This window comes from Podarcis gaigeae, assembly GCF_964106915.1.
Source record: "Podarcis gaigeae genome assembly, chromosome: 10".
NCBI classification, from domain to species: Eukaryota; Metazoa; Chordata; class Lepidosauria; order Squamata; family Lacertidae; genus Podarcis; species Podarcis gaigeae.
The window spans coordinates 52358245-52370974 of record NC_139686.1 but is presented as its reverse complement, the minus strand read 5'-3'; positions in this window follow the sequence as shown (position 1 = coordinate 52370974).

Sequence of the window (12730 nt, the reverse complement as noted above, 5' to 3'; positions counted from 1 at the left end):
GACAGTGCTTGCCCCAAGCTCATCCATTGAGGCAAGATTTAAACCTGGCCTTCCAGGTCATAGTCCAATTCTCTATCCACTAAACCACACTGTCGCTGTGATATACTTTCTACTGTGCCAGCCTCCTGCACCTTCTATGCACAATAACTGTTCGTGCACATTTCTTGATGGTGTGCAGGCATCTTGAGGTTTCAGCCATTGGTTACATTAGAATTATGCTCAATATGGTTAATTCAAATAGACCAGACTGGATAGAAATAAAACATTTTGCCTTTAATCTTTTTGGCTGAATTTCATATCTCGATGGCAGCCCATATTCTATGCCTGTTAAGGGTCGATTGCACTTTAATCATCTTGAACATGTTCTTTTAAGGCTGTAGTCAGATGGGAGTTCAACTACCTATGCCAGGATCAGTTTACTCATAAATTAACCTAAACAATGAGATATAATTATTAGACTATTTAAAAATCTATAGAGCTGTCACACAGCAGGACACCACAAGAGGATACTTGGTAGGCTCAGAGTCCATAAATATCTCTTTATTTCTTAAAAAGAAATAATTGGCTGATTTTGAACTGACGGAAGCGACAGAAAATCAACCAGCTAATGATTGCAAAGGGATATTGTCACTTAAACAGCAACCAATCTTCAATGCTACGATTATAAATAGTAAAACAGTAAAACTCAGCAGGGGAAATGTAAGTGAGCATGGCTTTCAAAACTGCAGAACACAGCAGCATGATCTTGAAACTAGGGCTGCATATATGAAACCCTAGGCTGGATCTACACTGAGCTGTTTAACGTTATTTTCCCCCTAAAACGATATTAAATGTTTCAAATGATATAAAACGTTCTAAAATGTCACAGGGCATACTTGTTCATTAAAATGTTTTTTACCTTGTTCTTTTCTGTCAAATGTAAGTAGTACCCAGCCACACTATTTTCCAAAATGCTGTTTCTTTCCCTGCTGGTCGCTCTGATGTCGCATTTTAATTCTCCCTCCCTCCCAAGGACAAAAGAAGCAAAGGGTGGGAGGAGAAACTGAACACCACCCCTCCAATACCATTGGAGGGGGGACCAGAGTTTGAATGCAATGAAAAAAGGTAAAACGGTAAAAGGTATAGGGACATATGAGCAGTGTTTCACCAATATAGCAGCATAAAATGATTAAAAATTGATTTAAAAAGGCAAGGTAATAACACATTATGAACACAAAAAGTAGGACGTCATGTGTCCATCTACGTTATCAAAACCACTCCTTAACCCTTCCTTAATGTTAAAAACCAAGAGTGTAGATCTGCCCCTAGTTAGATACTCTGTATAGTGCCAAACAGGTTTCTAGGATAGTCTAAATCCAGTCGCATCCACTACTCTCCTCCTTGCTCATCATTCATATATCTGCATCCCCAGCTGCTATATTGACATAGATTTGGATCAGGGCAAATGAGTCAGCTTCAGATGTGTGTATCTCTATCTCATATATCTGTAAAGGGGTTAATGAACTAAGTCTTAGTACATTTTGCGGTGTCTGGGGCTTCAAATAAAGTAGCACTAGCCTTAGCGAGATAGACAGTTTCTTTTCTGGTTTTTTTGCCGTATTAATCTCTGATTTAGTTTTAATAGAATCTGTTGAGTCTAACGCAATAAATCATGTGCTTGCACTGTGAGCCTGCAGCATAAAACTAGGTGAGATGTGAAGTTCCTCGATTGCTTCAGAGTGTGCTGTTAACGCTGAAACCTGCAAGTGTGAAATTAGGGGCTATCTCTGAGGACCAAGCCAGATATGACAGTAGCAGGTATGTGCTTCTTTTCACATAGAATCATAGAATTGTAGAGTTGAAAGGGAGCCCAAGGGTGATCCAGTCCAACCCCCTGCAATGCAGGAATCTCAACAAAAACATCCATGACAGATGGCCACCCAACCTCTGCTTAGAAAACTCCAGTGAAGGAGAATCCACAACCTCCTGAGGGAGTCGAACAGTTCTCACCGTCAGAAAGTTCTTCCTGAAGTTTAGTTGGAATCTCCTTTCTTCTAACTTGAAGCCTTTGGTTTAAGTCCTACCCTCCAGAGCAGCGGAAAAACAAAACAAGCTTGCACCATCTTCCATGTGACAGCCCTTAAGACAAGATGGCTTTCCTTGATTGGGACACTATACTTCTGTTGACGCAGTCAAGAATAGCATTAGCTTCTTTTTTCTGCTACATGAATCTATTGACTCATGTTAGTCTTTTTTATCCTCACAACATGCATGTTGGGCTGAGAGATATTTCTGATGGGCACAAGTTCACCTGGCATTTTTCATGGCAAAGTGGTGACTGTTCAAGTCTTCCTGCTCCTAGTCTAACTCTCTAATCACAATGCAATGCAGACTATTCTTAGGCCACATTTGCATGATACATTTAATGCGGAATCACACCACTTTGAACATTCATAGCTGCTAACACAAAATTCTGAGAGCTAGTTAAGAATTTGCTGAGAGCTGTTAAGGTAAAGGTAAAGGTACCCCTGCCCGTACGGGCCAGTCTTGACAGACTCTGGGGTTGTGCGCCCATCTCACTCAAGAGGCCAGGGGCCAGCGCTGTCCGGAGACACTTCCGGGTCACGTGGCCAGCGTGACAAAGCTGCATCTGGCGAGCCAGAGCCGCACACGGAAACGCCGTTTACCTTCCCGCTGGTAGCGGTCCCTATTTATCTACTTGCACCCGGAGGTGCTTTCGAACTGCTAGGTTGGCAGGCGCTGGGACCGAGCAGCGGGAGCGCACCCCGCCGCAGGGATTCGAACCGCCGACCTTTCGATCGGCAAGTCCTAGGCGCTGAGGCTTTAACCCACAGCGCCACCTGCGTCCCTGAGAGCTGTTAGAAGAGTCCTATTCCTCTCCCACAGATAGCTGAGTGGTTTAACATTCAACCCCTCTTCATAGAGAACTCTGGGGATTGTAGCTCTGGGGGCTATTTAAAGTGGCCACAGTGCCTTAAATGTACAGGGTAATGTGGCCTTAGCCTTCCTATTGGTGCCAGTGCTCTCAATATGGGAGAAATCAGGACCCACCTTTGGTAAGCAGCTCCTGGGAAGCAAGCATTGCAGCTCTGTCCCACTTCCAGCCCTGGTGAGGAAGCTTTTAGATGTGGAATGAGATCATGGCAGTAAACCGAACCACTCATGATTTTGTTACTTTTGCATGGCTTTTGTAGGCAGCAGCAAGCTAAAGTAAGACAGCTCATCTTCCAGAAATAGGTAAAGAAAAGACTCCTGGAGGAACTCCTGGTGCTGCTGAAGGCTAATTGCTGTTGGGATTGTGAAATTGCCACTTGTAAAATTGCCGCTTTTCTATTGTACTATTGTTTTTGTGAAATGCTAATATAGAAGGGAGGTAGGCCTGTTCCTATGCTGGTGGCTTACTGGGGGTGGGTGGGTACCAATGGGGAATGGTGGCAGGAGTGGTAGTGTCAGGGATTGGCTGGATGAGGAAGAGGAGTGAGACTCCCGCCCAAGAACCCCTCAGGGAGGACAAGGAAGATGAGGACTTAGACCCTGGGTCCTGGTGGTGGGACAATGGGGAGGAGGCTAGGAAAGGGATGAGCTGGGAGGTGCTGGAAGCAGAAGGTGGGAGCGATCGGGGGGGGGGGGGAGGTCAAAGAAGAAGGCCCTTCCAGGACAGGACTGGAGGCTGAGCATCTCAGTATGAGCGCAGATTCAGACAGGAAGGAATCAGGGTACTCCTGCTATCATGCAGCAGGACAGTCTCAGTCCTTGCTGGTTCTCCTCCACTCACACCCTCTCTAGGAGAGTCCTACATGGGCCAGACAGACCCAGAGGAAGAGCTCACCCCACCTCACATTCTCTGTCCGTTGGGGAAGGCTCCAGAGTGAGAGGCTAGAGAGGAAATGTGGGGCCAGAGCTCAGTTTCCAGCAATGTCTCAAGCTGAAGGAGTCAAGCCTGGAAGACCTCGCTGTGTTGCTTTCTGTGAATAAAAGTCAATTGCATTTCAAGCTCCCGGCCTTTCCCTGACTTGCAAGGGGCTGGCACTTTCATGTCAGCCCTCATGACAGGTAGGTAGCTATAAAAGCACCAAACAGCTGGGCCTAGGAGCCAACTTGCACTGAAATTTTCCCATAATGCTCTGCACATAGTATTTTTCCCAGGGCAGTGTAGGAAATAGCAGCTGCCTAACTTGGCCTCTTTTAAAGCGGGGAGGGGCAGTACTGATTATAGATAGATGAATATATATATATACACACACACACACACACACACACATACACACACACACACACACACACACACACACTATAAGGTATTTAAAGAAAATTTATGAAGTCATAATCATGATGATTAAGGAAATAACAGTCTGTCAACCAATCCTTTGATAGTTTTATTGCAATTTATGAAAAAGATTGTGGCAGAACATCAGAGAATTAGCACTTAATTTAATTATGGCTAGGAGGAGAACCGTTACCAAATATGGAAGAAGAAAGATGGAAGTCCGAACAACTGCAAGAAGGATGAACTAAAAAATCTAAAACAGGATCTCACCCCCCCAACTTATGTTCACTAAGTGAGCATAAGGACCATTCCATGCGGAGGCAAGGCCCAAAGATATGCCAGTGTAGTGGATTCATACCAGCATGTTGCCACATGTGCATGTGCCAAAAGAGGTATAGCTGGGAGTATAGAGAAGGGAGGAGCAGGTCTCTTCTGCATGCTCAAGAGTTTGGTGCAATGTTTTTCTTCAAAAGAGATGGCTTAAGTAAAAACACTCCCATCATCAATGAAGAGCCACAAATGATTGACCCCACTTCTTCCCACACAGCCCAACTGCCAAAACAGAGGATAGGATCCTGTTGAAGGATACTTCCAGACTGTTACCTAGCTCAGTTGGTTAGACCATGGTGCTGATAACACCAAGGTTGCAGGTTCGATCCCTGTATGGACAAGCTGCATATTCCTGCATTGCAGGGGGTTGGACTAGATGATCCTCAGGGTCCCTTCCAACTCTACAGTTCTATGATTCTATGATTCTATACTATTCTTAGATGGAAGTCAATCATATACCAGAAATTTCAGGTTACACAGTTAAATTTCACCTGGGAGTTCTTGCACAACCAACTCACTCCCACCAAATCAGATGTTTTTGTGATAATAGGAAGCAATGGGAAAATGCATTAGAAAGTGTGGGATAACATTTGGTGCGGCATCATCTAACCCCTCTACAAGCAAATCAGGATGAATGCTCCATAAACAGCCAACATTGTCTTACTTCCCAGAACATTTTGTGCAAACAAAGCACGATGAATGCTCAATGGCCAGACTGACTGGAAGCGACCTAACTCTACAGCCAATATCGGCACCCCACCAGCAGTAAATAGATCCAAGGCACTTCTCAAATGGGAAGACATGAAGCAGAATACAATTTCATTTTGTGCCTAGAGTAAAGCACACACCCCCGGAAACTTTGTGATTGTAATCTGGTGACAGGGTTCTTTGTACAAAGAGAGTTCTTTACACAACCACTAAACAGCTAGTGCCAATAACATATTACGAACTCCCATCTTCTCAAAACACTTTACAGGTACTCTGCTTCAGACCTCCACAACAAAGCACCCAGCAGGGATCTCCACTCTAATCATACAAATGCAGAGTCAAGGACAAAGCTGTCTATCACACAGTGTTCAAAGTCACAGGGGTCCTGCATGAACAAAATGGTTGGCAGTCCCAGTCCTTTGAAATGCTGTCAGAACTTACTCCATAACTGATGCTGTTGAACAAAAGCACTTTGAGCTGTGACTCTGTTCTCGTAACAGTAAAGCAGAGTGAGCAAATCCCCGGGACCCTTTTGTTACTCATCTCAGCTGCTTTCATGATGGGATGGCCAATAGGAGGAGAGCCTAGTGCCAAAAGTTCTGCATAGGGTGGGTTCCAACAGCTCATGTCTCACCCTGGTTATTCTGGTGTGATAAACCAAACAATGGGAAAGTAACAGGCATCCTGAAGCACGTGTGAGTCAGGCAGCCAGAAAAGTGCAAATGGGGAACTGAAGTAAATTTTGGTGGGTCTACAGTTTAATGAAGGCTTTCTAAAGGGGCAGGAGGAAAGCCGATGTTGCCCACACATCCCAAGAAGAAGACAACGCAAAGTGGACTAAGATTTGTAATCTTGATTATACCATATATATATATCCTTATATCATTTATATAGATTATATCCATATCCATACACACACACACACACACACACACACAGAGTATATTTTATATATACTAAAAGTATGCAAAGTATTTGCAATCATGATTATACCTTGAACTAAAAGTATGCACCTTTAATTTCTGGAGAAGTGTTTCATTAAATTAGATTTGAGCTTTGAATCCCTTGAGACTTGCAGAAGGCACTTCCTCTTGCAGGATGATTTTCCCAGTATGATGAGGTCATACCCATCAAGGTTAGTAGCCACTGATAGCTTTACCCTCCATGAATTTGTCTGACCCTCTTTTAAAGCCATCCAGGTTGGTGACTGCCAGTGCCTCTTGTTGGAATGAATTCCATAGGTTAGCTATGCAATTAGATCAGGGATGGGCCCAATGCCACCATGCAATAGCCATGTGGTTGGCTCGGCCTCCTTCCCCTGGTAACAGAAAACACTTTTCTTCTTTCACTCTTACATTTTCACATCCGAGTTGCTGAATCTCAGAATGGCTTAAGAAATGGCACCATCTCTTGTGACATTATATATAAGATCATTAGTTATAGCTGTCTAACTTGCACAAGGAGATCTCCCTTGTGATGATCAAAGACATATGTGATGATCAAAGACTTGGTGAACAATCTGACAAGTAAAGGCACAAGAGCATTTTAACTGCAGCTTACAAGTCCCCAAAGCTTACTGGCTTCCTCTGCTCATAGTATCTTGTCCAGAAATGGGTGTATAGAAATGCTCTGAACACAGGAGGGAGGGATGTACTGTAGGCTTGTTTACTTTTAGCTGACCTTCTAAAGTCAGAAAGAGAGGTCTTGGATAAGACTTCCAAAAAGCAAGAACTTTCTTCTCATAGGCACTGGTCAAAATACTCTAAGTTCAAGGCATTCACATTCCACACTGCTGAAAAAATGGTAGTGCCTTAGCAAGGATGACCTTGTACTTACTGGTGCTCACAGAAGACTAATGCAATGACTCAAGGTAAACATCTCTTTTAGTTAGTAACTGTGTGAGCTCTAGACAAACTGGATGTTGTTGTGATGCACGTATACTGCATATGAAACTCAATACGAATTTACCACTGGACAAGTTATTGTATTTATATGTTGTTCTTGTATTTCCATGAAAACCCATAACAATTATTTTGATTGAGGCAAACAAAAAGTAGTCACGTACTCCTTAATGTGAGGGACTTCTCTGGACTTAGTCGCTAAGGAAGCATATTATGAAGTTAAAGTTCTGAAGTTGTCCCACCACCACATTTTTACAACCCTGCCCCAAAAGGGGATGTTGGCTGCTAGGAGGTAGTTGTCCAATACCTCAGGGTCAGGAAGAGGGGGTTTTTAAGAAGGGGGATGTACCTCCACCTCTTTCAGAGCTGCTGATACAACCTCCTCACATACCCCTGAAGCCACATCAGCCAGCTCTTATCAGCCAAGGAGGGCAAGGGTCAAAATGGCATATAGCCCCTTCAATGTCCTAGAAATTGTCTCCTCTCTTTTACAGAAGCTACTTGATAGGGTTCATTGTTGTTGATCTATGCACTCTTTGTTGACACAAGAGTATTTTGTCAAAGCCACATGGAAGATATGAAGGAGTCACATAGCCCACAAGAAGTAGTATCTGAAAACATTGCCTACATTATCATTTTGAATGTTTAAGAGGATTGTAAAAAACAAACAAAAACCACTTGGTTTTAGTTGTTCTGAGATCTGGTTGGAGATGAGGAAGGTTGAAGTGGCTAAGCTGGTGGGGGTTTTGTGACTGGCTAAATCTATTATTGATATACAGCCTCAACAATCATGTAGCTGTAGGACTACTACTGCAAGTATGCTTGCTGTTGTACCCCTATAATACTGTTCAGCCTGTACACTGATAATATGTAGATGGTTATATTCCCTCTTTAGAAGAAAACAAAAATCTGCCAGTCATCCCGAAGAGTCACTGCAAGATAAAAGCAAGCAATCAGTTTTAGACATGGAAAGCATTCAGATATCACAGATGAAGAAGAAGAAGAGTTTGAATTTGATATCCCGCTTTATCACTTTCCGAAGGAGTCTCAAAGCGGCTAACATTCTCCTTTCCCTTCCTCTCCCACAACAAACACTCTGTGAGGTGAGTGGGGCTGAGAGACTTCAGAGAAGTGTGACTAGCCCAAGGTCACCCAGCAGCTGCATGTGGAGGAGCGGAGACGCAAACCCGGTTCCCCAGATTATGAGTCTACCGCTCTTAACCACTACACCACACTGGCTCCAGACATTAACAACAACATAGTAAAGGTATGCGGAGTGTTCGCTCATTCTTGTTTTCAGGTAAAACATATCTGCAAAACAACAACAACCCTTTTTCAGAAGCATTTTGCATGCTACAACCATCTCTTTCATTAACAGTTTCATCAGCAAAATGGCTCAACAAGTTACTTTTATTTTATATTTGTTCCTTTCAGGTGTCTGAATGATGAATGCAGAAGTAACATTGTGGGTTCACCTGTAAAAAATTTTTTTTTACAAAATTCTCTAGAACACTGAGGTTCAAAGGGTTGCAGTTGTTTTACACTAAGGCAAGAGCCAATGTGGTGTAGTGATCCAAGTGCTGGAATAAGACTTGGGAGACCAGGGTTCAAATCCCCATCCAGCTTTTGGCCTGTCACTGTCTCCCAGCCTAACCTACCTCACAAGGTTATCGTGACAATAAAATGTGGAAAGCCATGTACACCAACTTGAGTTCCTTAGAGAAATGGTGGTATGTAAATAAGTAAAACTATTTGGATCACCACCACTTCAAACAGCCATTTTCAGCCACGCCCAGTAATGACTCAGGTTCCCTTGCATCTATTCACTGGGGTGGGTGCATCCAATGACTATTTCACACACACACACACACACACACACACACACACACACACACACACACTCATTACATGATAGTTATATAGCAGCAATCGGATATGTAATGTGCTCTGCTGAGGATAGTTCCAGTCAGGCATTGTTCTACAAGGACCATAGGATACAATTATACTATTGATTTCCATGGTCGTTTTCAAATTTAAAATAATATGCAAGTATCCACGTGGTAGAGAAAAGCTTGCATAATGCAATAATGCCCCCCCACCTCAGAATCATATGCCATAAGGAATTAATTCTGCGAGTCCCCTTCAGAGCATTGTCTTCAATATGTATTTTCCATATTTAATTTATCATTGCTTTACTAGTTCACTAGGAGGGAGAGAGAGAGCTGCTGCTTTTCAAATTCATTATCCCAGTTGCCTCACAATTTCCCAAATGAAATGATGGTGTGATAGTGTTTCATCATGCTCCCATTTTCTTGGTAATAGTTTTCTCCAAGGAAATGGATGGCTTTTGAATTTATGTTGGTAATGAAGGTACCATTTGCTTACAAACATTTCAGTAAAGCTTTCTTTTAGGAGCAAGACCCTCTCTTTTCTTTCATTGAATTAACTTATTTACTTTCAAGGTCACTTAAAAGGGTTGCAGTGCTCTGGACTGTGTGATATGCTGAATGGAAGCAAACATTTTATTTTTTGTAATCAGAGTAAGCTGTGTGAGGAATGATTTTTACCTAGCCCACTAGGTTTAACAAAGTGCTGCCATCTCCCTTTCTGTCTCTCAATTTGAAAATGTTTTGTGCCCTTGCCTACGTATTGCATTGTTTGTTTTAATTTTTTAAATACCATTCAGGAGTGGCATTTGTCTGAAGCCTTTTTTAAATTTTTCATAACAGCACTTGAATAGGATAAAGTGCAGCCACCGTCAAGCTTATTAAAATGCTTGTAGACTGTTCTATGCCCCTTTGCTAAAATATGTGGCAAATGGGTTTGCGTCTTCTCCCTCCACCACTGCAAGGGCGTGTGTGTGTGTGTGTGTGTGTGTGTGTGTGGATAGGCTGCCAGACATCCTTTGTTACTTACTTTGAGGGAAAGCCGCCTCCCTCTGCTCTTTTGCTCCTTTCTTGGAAAACATAGACAATTCAGGCTTTCTTTTTGACTTGTTATAATCAATAACTTCTTTGTAATCTTTCAAACACTTCTGTATTTCTTTGTAGATGTGAACTTTTTGTAAAAGACAAAGAGCATTTATTTATATTGTGTTTATATTACACATGTGTGGGTGTATAATATATCTAATATAAATACATATTAGATATATTAGATATAATATAAATAAAATATAAATAATGACTCAAATGGGAAAAATCAACCACACCACACTGGCAACAGCAATGGAATCTGAGCCAAGCAAACATGTTCAAACATGAGCTGTGGTTGGAATTCTACTACAACAGCAGCATCCAAGCCAGATCAGTTTGGAGCAGTTTCACGCAAAGCCATTCTTGGAAGGCCATAATTTTAAGACCTGCATTTGCTTTTCTCACATCCCTCCCTTCTTCCCTTCCGTTTTTCCTCTTGCCATGTCTTTTAGGTTGGACAACCAGGGTCAGGGACCATGTTGTTTTTTTAATTGATATGTAAACTCCTCTTGTAGCATTTGTGGCAGAACAGCAGGGTATTTATTTTGCTTCACCACCCTTCATTCCACAGCCATGTACAAATGCTTTAAAGAAATAAAGAAACAGAATTAAGGGGGAAGTAAATAAAGAAGGGACACAGGTGGCACTGTGGGTTAAACCACAGAGCCATGGCTTGCCGATCAGAAGGTCGGCGGTTCGAATCCCCATGACGGGGTGAGCTCCCGTTGCTCGGTCCCTGCTCCTGCCAAGCTAGCAGTTTGAAAGCACGTCAAAGATCAAGTAAAGCGAGGTGAGCGCCACAACGCCAGAGTTGGCCATGACTGGACCTAATGGTCAGGGGTCCCCTTACCTTTAAATAAAGAAGAAAGGGTGGGGGAAGGATAATTGCATTGCATCACATTGTCCTAGTGCCAATGATACTATATGGGGTGGCACTGGAGAAATGTGAAGTTGGCTTTAACTGCCTTCCCTCTCCATTCTCAGATGGCTATGGTTCCCTTTATTCTTCAAGCTGACCTTTCTCGTAGGGCAGCTTCTCAGTCAAGGTGTCTGAATGTTGTACACACTCTTCCACAGCCTTTTCAGCTGGGTTTCTTGTCCATCTTTGACCTGCTCGCTCCACGGAGGCTGCAGCACTGACACTTCAAACAGTAGATTCTTAGAAATACTGTGGTGAAAGTTCTATTCAGCAAGGCTGCTCTTCGCTGGGAAGGGAGAATGCTGAACTCCCCTGTAGTTGTTTCTCCCTGTGCCCTTTTCACTATGAAAGAGTCCACCTACTCTATCAAAAGGGGCCAGTTGTTTAAGGTAGCGTTGCCTTCAAAAAACTTCTACCTGAGCTCTGAAGTCTTCTCTGTTGCCGCCTGTCTTTGCCCCTAAAAAAAGCTTCTCTTCTTTTAAAATAAAATAAAAACCCTAAACTCGGAAGAGTGACGACCGAATATAGATTCCCACAGGCGTTTGCTAGACTGATATATCAGAGTGATTTGTGTCCTGATTTGAGCAAAAGCTGTCACTTTCTGTATTTAATAAAAAATGTGAGTTGTCAGGAATCTATTTGGAAGTTTTGACTCAAGTTACAGACTTTTAAAAAGAAAGTCCTCTGCTGCAGATGAAGGGAAAATACTCTGGCCTTGTTATTGCTGAGGTGGTAAATCTTGTCTCTTAGGCTGTGCCATTTCAAACTTTGGTCGACTACCATGACGGACTGCTCCTCCATTAAAAGTAATAATGTGCTAATTGTTATTACTGCAGTTACCACTACCATTTTAACCTGGCTGTGAGTCCTGGAAGACCTGTTTGCTGCCTTGCAGGCCTTCCCTGCCTGGTCTGAGAGAATTAGACCCTGGATGACTCCGGCTACAAAAGCTGAGGCTGATGAACTGAATCTTGGGTTGGGGTTTTGTGGGGTATGTGTGTGTGGCTGTTGCTGTTATTTCTGTGTGTATCCTTATTTTGTATTTTATTATTTAGAGGTATGTGGAAGTTGCTCAATTTGGTTGTGTACTTTTTGTTGTTTTGTTTATTGTTTATGACTTTGGCACTGCCCTTCTTTGGGACTGGGATGTAGACCAGTGGCGTAGTGTGGGGGGTGCAGGGGGGGCCGGGTGCACCAGGCACAACATCTGGGGGTTAGGGTTAGGGGGTGCAAATCCACGGGTTAGGGGGTACAAATTACTTGCCTTGCCCTGGGTGCTGACAACCCACGCTACGCCACTGATGTAGACTGATCTTCTCCAATCCTCTGGCCACTGCTGAGTTTTCCAAACTTGCTGGCATATTGAGTGTAGCACCTTAACAGCACCATCTTTTAAAATTTTAAATAGTTCAGCTGGAATATAGTCACTTCCACTGGCCTTGTTATTAGCAGCACTTTCTAAGGCCCATTTGACTTCACTCTCCAGGATGTCTGTCTCAAGGTCAGCAACCACACTACCTGGAGTGTACGAGACATCCATATCTTTCTGGTATAATTGTTCTGTGTATTCTTGCCACCTCTTCTTGATGTCTTCTGCTTCTGTTAGGTCCTTACCACTTTTGTCCCTTAT